This window comes from Aegilops tauschii, chromosome 2, assembly GCF_002575655.3.
Source record: "Aegilops tauschii subsp. strangulata cultivar AL8/78 chromosome 2, Aet v6.0, whole genome shotgun sequence".
NCBI classification, from domain to species: domain Eukaryota; kingdom Viridiplantae; phylum Streptophyta; class Magnoliopsida; order Poales; family Poaceae; genus Aegilops; species Aegilops tauschii.
Window position 1 is genome coordinate 514,969,016 of NC_053036.3, and position 8,982 is coordinate 514,977,997.

The following is an 8,982-nucleotide window of genomic DNA, read 5'->3' on the forward strand; positions in this document are numbered from 1 at the left end:
TGCCATAGAAAAATTGGAATACAGTAGATATAATGCAAGAATAAAATATGAATTGGTTGGCTATAGTACTTATAGTAGTGATTTGTTTTCTTATACTAACGGATCTCACGAAGGTTTTGTTGAGTTTTGTGTGATTGAAGTTATCAAGTTTTGCGTGATGTTACGATGGATGAAGGAATAAGGAGTAAGAAGAGCCTAAGCTTGGGCATGCCCAAGGCATCCCAAGCTATTATCCAAAGAGAAGCAAGCAACTAAGCTTTGGGATGCCCCGAGTGGCATCCCCTCTTTCTTCTAACGACCATTGGTATTTTACTCGAAGCTATATTTTTATTCGTCACATACTATGAGTTTTGCTTGGAGCGTCTTGTATAATTTGAGTCTTTGCTTGTTTTGCTTTGTGTTTTAAGTCTTGAATCCTTTCAGGACACACCTATTTGAGAGAGCCAAAATTATGCCATGACTTGTTAGAATTGCTCTCTATGCTTCACTTAAATCTTTATGAGCTATGGAATTGCTCTAGCGACACTTACATCTTTTTGAGCACGGTGTGCTTTAGTATTTTTGAAGAAATGCTCTCATGCTTCACTTAGATTTATTTGAGGGTTAGTAATTTTTTTAAGAAATTCTCTCTTGCTTCACTTAAATTATTTTGAGAGAAAGAAATATTATGCTCATGATCTTCACTTATATTTGTTTGAGTTTATCAAAAGCAACACATGAAAATTAGTTCCAAAGTGATAGACATCCAAGAAGGATATAATAAAAACTTTCATGAAGATCATTGGACAAAATAAACTTGATTCCTTGTAATAGTTTTGAGATATGATGATGTGATATGTGAGTCATGTTGATGAGTAATTATGCTTTAGTAAGAATATTGGTGTTAAGGTTTGTGATTCCCTATGCAAGCACGAAAGTCGATAGTCATGCAATGAAATTACATCCTACTTGTGGTGCATTATTCGGTGTTAATTATGCTTAATGCTCGCTTGTGAGATTATTCGTTTCTTGGTTGGTCGCTTCCCAATTTTTTGCTAGCCTTCATTTTGTACTAAGTGTGATCACTACTTGTGCATCCAAAATCCTTTAAACTAGTTTTGCCACATGAGTCCACTATGTCTACCTATATGCGGTATTCTTTTTCCTTCGAAGCAAATTTGTATGTGCCATCTCTAATTTTCAAAATACATTTATCTTTTGTGTGCTCGTACCGCTCGCGAGGCGGTGAGGGGTGGCCAATATTTTCCATGCTAGATGTGTTATTCTCACGATGAGTGTTTATTCACTTGTCATTGCACGAGAGTAAGGAAAAGGTATTCGGGATGCCCAGTCCCGAAATGAAAAATGAATTTACTTTATGCTGTCAAATAATAAATTCCTTGAAAAGTGTTGGTATGGAGGGCAACCGTGGATACGGCTAGCCATGGAAAGTGAAAGTATGGTTAAAAAGGAATAAACTTTATTTTCTGTTTGGGAACCGCCTATGATATATCTAGCATGGAAAGTGTTGGGAGCTCTAAGTCGTTTTCGTTGGTGGGAAAAGTATATCTTTCAAAATGTTTTTATCTCTAAATTTTTCGCTTCGAGCTCTGGCACCTCTACAAATCCCTACTTCCCTCCGCGAAGGGCCTTTCTTTTACTTTATGCAATTTTTATTTTAAATTTGAGTCTCCATCTTCTTTTATAAAGCACCAACTAGGGGGCACTATGATCGTACTTGAGCATTGGGTATAGCTAATATGCGAGTGTGTTTAATGAATGGATTAATGATTGAGCATGATGGGCTAGGGATAAATTATTTTAGCGTTGATATTTTGAAAGACATGGTTGCTTGTTGATATGCTTGAGTATTTAAGTCTCATGTCAAAACTAGACTATTTCTTTGAACCATATAAAAGTCCAAATGTCCATGCTACAAAGAAAAGAATATGAGATGAAATGTTAGGCAACATTCCACATCAAAAATTCTGTTTATATCATTTACCTACTCGAGGACGAGCAGGAATTAAGCTTGGGGATGCTGATACGTCTCCAACGTATCTATAATTTTTTATTGTCCATGCTGTTATATTATCATTCTTGTATGTTTTATAATCATTTTATAGTCATTTTATATCATTTTTGGTACTAACCTATTGACATAGTGCCAAGTGCCAGTTGCTGTTTTCTGCATGTTTTTTACATCGCAGGAAATCAATACCAAACGGAGTCCAAGCGCAGCAAAACTTTTTGTGGATTTTTATTGGACCAGAAGACATCGAGTGGGCCGGAGAAGCACCTGGGGGGTTGATACGTCTCCAATGTATCCATAATTTATGAAGTATTCATGCTAATATATTATCATTCTTGGATGTTTTACAATCATTTTATAGCGACTTTATATCATTTTTTGGGACTAACCTATTGACCCAGTGCCAGTTGCTGTTTTTTTGCTTGTTTTTTACATCGCAGGAAATCAATATCAAACGGAGTCCAAACACCGCGAAACTTTTTGTGGATTTTTTATGGACCAGAAGACATCCAAAGGGCTAGAATAGCACCTGGGGGGTGCCCTGAGGGGGGCACAACCCACCAGGGTGCGCATGGGGGCCCAGGCGCGCCTAGGTGGGTTGTGCCCACCTCGGTGGCCTCCCGCACCCCTTCTTCGCCCTATAAATTCCCAAATATTCCAAAAACCCTCGGGGTAACCCTAGATCAGAAGTTCCGCTGCCGCAAGCCTCTGTATCCACGAAAACCAATCTAGACCCCGTTTCGGCACCCTGCCAGAGGGGGAGATCATCACTGGTGGCCATCTTCATCATCCCGGCGGCCACCATGATGAGGAGGGAGTAGTCAACCCTCGGGGCTGAGGGTTTGTCCCAGTAGCTATGTGTTTAATCTCTCTCTCTCTCTCTCTCTCTCTCTCTCTCTCTCTCTCTCTCTCTCTCGTGTTCTTGAGATGTCCCGATCTTGATGTATCACGGCTTTGTTAATATAGTCGGATCATATGGTGTTTCCCCTCTCTATCTTGTGATGAATTGAGTTTTCCCTTTGAGATTTCATTTTATCGGATTGAATACTTTTATGGATTTGAGAGCACTTGATGTATGTCTTGCATATGGATACTCGTGGTGACAATGGGGTATCATATTGATTCACATGATATGTGTTTTGGCACTCAACTCGCAGATTCCCGAGGTGACATTGGGGTAATCTATACATAGGGGTTGATGCACGTTCTCGTCTTTGTTTCTCCGGTAGAAATCTTGGGGCACTCTTTGAGATTCTTTGCGTTGGATTGAGTATTATGAATCTGAATTTGCTTTGGTGTTATTTTAGTACGAACTCTTGATTAGATCGATCGAAAAGAATAGCTTGATGTTATTTTAGTATGAACTCTAGAATAGATTGATCGGAAAGAATAGCTTTGAGGTGGTTTCGTACCCTACAAACAATTTCTTCTTATGTTCTCCGCTAGATAGAAACTTTGGAGTGATTCTTCATCATACTTTGAGGGATGGTTATATGATCCAATTATATTAGCACTGTTGAGAGATTGCACTAGCGAAAGTACGGACCCTAGGCCTCATTTTCAAGCATTGCAATACCGTTTTCGTGCCTTTTTACTATTTGCTACCTTGCTGTTTTTATTTATTCAGATTATAAAAATATATTTCTACCATCAATATTACACTTTTATCACCATCTCTTCGCCGAACTAGTGCACCGGGATGATTCGCCAGATAGGGCTTGCTGCATTGGCCGTGGCGAGCGCATGTCACGGCCAACGGGGCCAGATGAGAGCTCGGCAAGGCAGCGGAGTCCCAAACTTGCGACACGCCCCGCCGACGTGGGCCTGAACGTGGGGCTCGTGCTGATTCGACAAGCTTCGGTGGGTCCATTGTCACCAAAGCAGCTGACTAAGAGGGAGTAGAATTTTGTGGAGAATGGAAGTAAATGTATTTGAGAACAAGGGGCTGCCAACACACACACACACATATATGGCGTTCCGGACGAAGACACGACAGCACAAAGTTAAGTATCTATGGCGTGTTTATAAATCGCACGACAGCAATATACTGCAACTGGCCACGACAACTGGGCCCACATAGTAGTGGCGTGGGTAGTATTGGCAACGTCAGCAATAGCAACTTGTAGTTGGCGTACCAATTTGGTAGACGCCAGCACTATTTGAAAAAAACAGTGAGAGTATAATTTTTGGCGCTACAAATTTTAAAAAATCAGTGTTGATGTATGTATATATGAATATGAATAGAAAAAATATTTAGCATTACAAATACAGATGCTTAGACTCAACTACGATACATATGAAACTTTTATGGTAAATAATATGTACACTAAGACTAAAAACATTTAATGTGGCACTATAGGCCAGTCAAGCCGTCCCACACCACGAACACAACAATGCGCCCGCATCAGGCAAACCCACAGATCACCCCGAAAAAAGTCAAACCCACATATTCAAGCATGTCTAGCACTAAAAAAGATTAACACCAGCGGACGTCCTGGACGCAGCGGCAGCTGATCGCAGCTATCCAACCGGTCGTCCAGGCGAGGTGACCAGTGCGCTAAAGTTCGTTCAAACGAGGAAAGTCGACATACAATCTGTCGATACATGTGAATACCCTTGTCCTTGTGGGGTGCACATCTGACGCAGAGGAGACCTGTCGCGCAGAGCGTGCATTTTCTTTACTCCGCGGGCCCTGCTTTCTCTAAAATTGTTTGGACGACGCAGTCTGGGGGGATGTACTAGTACGACGGCTGTACCCCTGTCCTGCTCCTGTGTCTCATATCAATTCCCTTTTTCGGTTGGGGGCAAAGACCACCCTACACCGGCAACAAATTGGGCGCTCGAGGTCTGTCTGGATCTAATCATGGCGATCCCCGGAGCGACGACGCCGGCGTTGGCCTCTGGGTGAGTTAAATTCTGCTTCTATCCTTGTTCTTCGTTGACTCTAGGGCTTACGAGCTTGCTCCGCGCGCTGGTACTACAGATCGACGGGGGCGACAACCGATTCAGCGGTGCGCGAGGTGGCGTACGTTTTGGGCGCCGCCGGTCCGGCCGTGGCCGATTCGGTCGTAGGCGTGGACTCGCCAGAGATGCGGCTGTTGGATCAGGGCCGGGCGCTTCTGGGCCAGGTTGGCGCCTTGTCTGATATCGAGTTCTCCGGTGCGTTCAGTTCTAGGGGCGGAGGTGTGGCGTCGGCAGGCGCCGGCGACGGGGCGCGCACCGTCGACTCATGCGCGATTCAGTCCTTCCGACCCGGTGCCCCAACAGCTGCAAACACCACCTTCCGTCCTGCATTTATTTTCAAACTGAATGATGAACAAATACAGAAAACGGGTTCATCAATGGATCGAGTGTTCAGTGCAACTTAGTGCCTGGTTCGGGCATTCGTAGAACCGGATGTCGGGTTCCGGTTTTTCCGGACACATACCACCTTATCCTGGTCCCGGGGCACCTTGGGCACAAGATCAATGGCAGCGGTGTTGGAGTTGCCCGGAGACGACGAGCAGACAAGGAGCTCCGGGACATCTCGGCACAGCGGCGATGGATCAGGACAGCAGGATGCTTCTGCGTGGTGGAAAAGGACGTTGCCACTTGCCAGCGATCAGTACTGCCGTTCGTCGTGGTGGAAAGAGTTTTTCGTCCTTCCGCCTGCGAGCGTACTCGGCGTGTCAGATCGTACTGTCAGGCGCCGAGCTTCGAATACACATATACGCTACATATCGCTGTCCAACGCTTACCTATACTCTAACTAGCACTCTCGGCTGATTCGAATCGCGACGGCACGCGCGCCGTCGATTCGGTGCGTGCAGATGCCACTGCGTCCATGGATGCACTTCTCAACACCAGCATAGCTTTCATTACCCCGAAACATGAAAGGAAGGCCTCTTATATCCTAAAAATAACAAGTTCATGACTAGCCCAAAGAACCGGCAAATATTTACTTCTTTCAAACTAACTTTATTAAATACTAGCCCGCGAAGAGCGGGCCACTTTGCTAGTTATCAAAAAAAAAACTTGGATAATCGTCTTGCATGTTTTTCACGCGAGGTGCCCGTCGGTCGAATAGCCCGCGCCGGAGCTATCGTACCGAAATAATAAAGAAAATAAGTATTCATAGTCTGTTACGCTATTTTATACAAAATTCCCTCATGTTTCTTACATTATACTTGCAGTACATATCAAATGTTTTTAAAATACTCATATCTTCTAAACCGTAACTCCAACTTTAACATGTTATATGTGAAATTTAATTAGAAAAATATATAGAATCTGAATATGATGTTATTTTAACTATTAACAATTTAAAAAAGTACTATCTAGGGTGTAATCTTAATCATCAGTGTATTATCCGTCTTTCTTTCATATCGGTACTGGTCCGGATTGTGGATGGACATCTTAGCAAAATCTGGATTGGAGACGAAATTGAAGACCACTTGCCTGTTTCTTTGTACGTATTAAATCTACATGCAAGCCGTGTTTAAATAAAAGACGTGTGGAATCTTGAACTTGTGCTTTTGTAGGCAAAGACCATCTTTGTTTGGGCTGTAGCTACAAATACTCAGATTATAGATCATTTTTTGTAAATTAAGAGCGTCTGTTATTTTTTTTCCCGTTGCAACGCACGGGCCCTTTTGCTAGTCCTACCGAAAAACACATCTAGCAGCTCAAGAAGAAAAAAGGCCAGTTAGCTGCGGAAGTCTGTAATGAGTCCAAAAAAGGAAAAACTCGCGAACGTCTGTTTGACTGCGACGCCATCAGAGTCTGTTCAAACGGGGAGAGAAAAGAACCAAATCGGCTCCGGCGATACGGAGATTTGCGTTTCAGAGTTAGCTGGCCGGTCAGTGCTAGCTAGCTGCTGCCATAACATGCATGCATGTTGACGTCACACCACACTCCCGCAAAGACGTTCCCCCGCGGCGCACCGTGAACCGTCGCTTGCTTTACACGCTCTGGTTATGCGGACTGCAGGACAGGCCTGCTTCTCTCTTGCTTGGCTTACGTTCTTCTGCAAGGCTAAACATAGACAGTGATGACCTAATAATTATATCAAAGAAAAAAACATGGGCAGTGATGACTGATGACCCAATTCAAGTATTCTAAGTACCATTTGAGCAACACAGATCAACTTGGGCCGTGGCAAACGCATAGCCAAGCAGACCACACCGGAGAACAGAGCTCTTTTGGAAGCCTCACAACGATCACTTGAGGGTGGGCCGAGAACGTGTCACTTGGCGCGCTCTCAGCCGCCGTTACGTGTCGCGCTCGCTTTTTTTGGGTTATTTATTTATTTTTTCGCACGTGTTTTTGGTTTTTTAAACGTTTTTTTTTGGTTTTCACTGGTCTTCCTTACCATTTGGACCCAAAAAAATTGCGCGAAAAATCCATTTTTTTTCTCTTGTGAGAGACATGGTTTTGTTTTCGCGAGAGGCACATCCATGCCTCTCGAAAACGGAAAAAAATATGTTTTTTTTCTTCCGTGAGTGGCACGTTTTGCTTTCGCGAGAGGCACGGCCGTGCCTCTCGGAAACAAAAAAAATGTGTTTTCTGTTTTTCTTTTCCTTCCGCGAGAGGCATGGTATTGCTTTCACGAGAGGCACGGTTGTGCTTTCGTGAGAGATGCGCCCGTGTCTTTTGGAACGGAAAAAACGTGTTTTCTGTTGTTTTTTCCTTCAGCGAGAGGCATGGTTGTGCTTTCGTGAGTGGCACGGCTGTGCCTCTCGGAAACGAAAAAACATGTTTTTTCTTTCGGCGAGAGGCACGGTTTTGCTTCCGCGAGAGGCACGGTTATGCTTTCGGGAGAGGCACGGCATGCAGTGCGCCAATTGTCGCAACCTGAGAAGGTGGGAGTGATCTTTGAAAGGAGTAATCCTTAATTAGTGATTTCGCTGATACGCACACGCAATGACGAACTAGCTAGCTACGAGATGCTTAGACAGTCCATGAGAATTTTTTTTCATTTTAGCAAAAGAGAGGCCTCCCTCTCCGATTACATTAAGAGAAACCAAGGTTCTTGGGGCATTTCCAACGCTGACCTGCAAATTTGCTCCGATATTCGTCCGCAAACCAGTCCGCTAAACTGATGCCGGAGCAAGCCATCCAACGCTGCCTGCATACATCCAACCCTAATTTTTTTAAAGTTTGCACGTTCAAGTAGCCGCAAAGGTAATCTAAAATAGTTGAAATGTTCAAATGCAGCGGTATTTCTAATTAAAAAAGTTCAAATATTACACTTCAATATTGTTGTCCCCTTGACCGCCCAATCAGATCTTCTTTCAGCTGCAAGTGAGTGCTCGATGCCGAATTTGTTGATGCATTTGAACAAACTCTTCAAATGTGACCGGAGTTTGGTCGGAAAGTTCGACAGGATCATCCATGTTTTCAAACTCAAGACCTGCGGTAGCATCGTCACCCTCATCCACCACGATCATGTTGTGCATGATCATACAACAGTCATCACCTCCCACAAGGTCTCTGGATCCATTGTTTAGCAGGTCCACGAACAACTGCCAAACGTGTCTGCGGAACTCCAAAAGCCCTCTCAACACCCTTTCTAGTTGCTTCTTGTCTTTGAGCAAAGTGAGACTTTTCTGACAAATTGGGTTAGAGATGGTGTTCACAAAGGTAACCAAGGAGGATAGATACCATCAACCATATAGTAGTTCATGTTGTACCCATGCCCATTGACAGTATAGTGGCAAGGTGGAGCTTTTTCTTCAGTCAGGCTGGCAAACAATAGTGATCGCTGCAGCGCATTGATGTCATTGTGAGACCCGGACATGACAAAGAAAGCCTGCCAAATCCAACGATCATGTAACGCAACTACTTCAAGAATGATTGTGGGCTTCCTAAAATGACCTTGATATTTCCCTTGAAAAGCTTTTGGGCACTTCTTGCATTTCCAATGCATGCAGTCAAGTGATCTGAGCAAACATGGCCATCCTCTTGCTTCCGAGATTGCCAAGAGCCTCTCG

The 8,982-nt window shown here is 43.8% G+C and overlaps 1 long non-coding RNA gene across 1 annotated transcript; it reads left to right on the forward strand.

Annotated features, from left to right (window-relative positions):
• Positions 1 to 4,713: 4,713 nt before the first annotated feature.
• On the forward strand, positions 4,714 to 5,916 carry LOC120974652 (uncharacterized). The gene is made up of 2 exons (XR_012203886.1): positions 4,714 to 4,915; positions 4,995 to 5,916. It is a non-coding gene; the product is annotated as an uncharacterized lncRNA (long non-coding RNA).
• Positions 5,917 to 8,982: the final 3,066 nt, after the last annotated feature.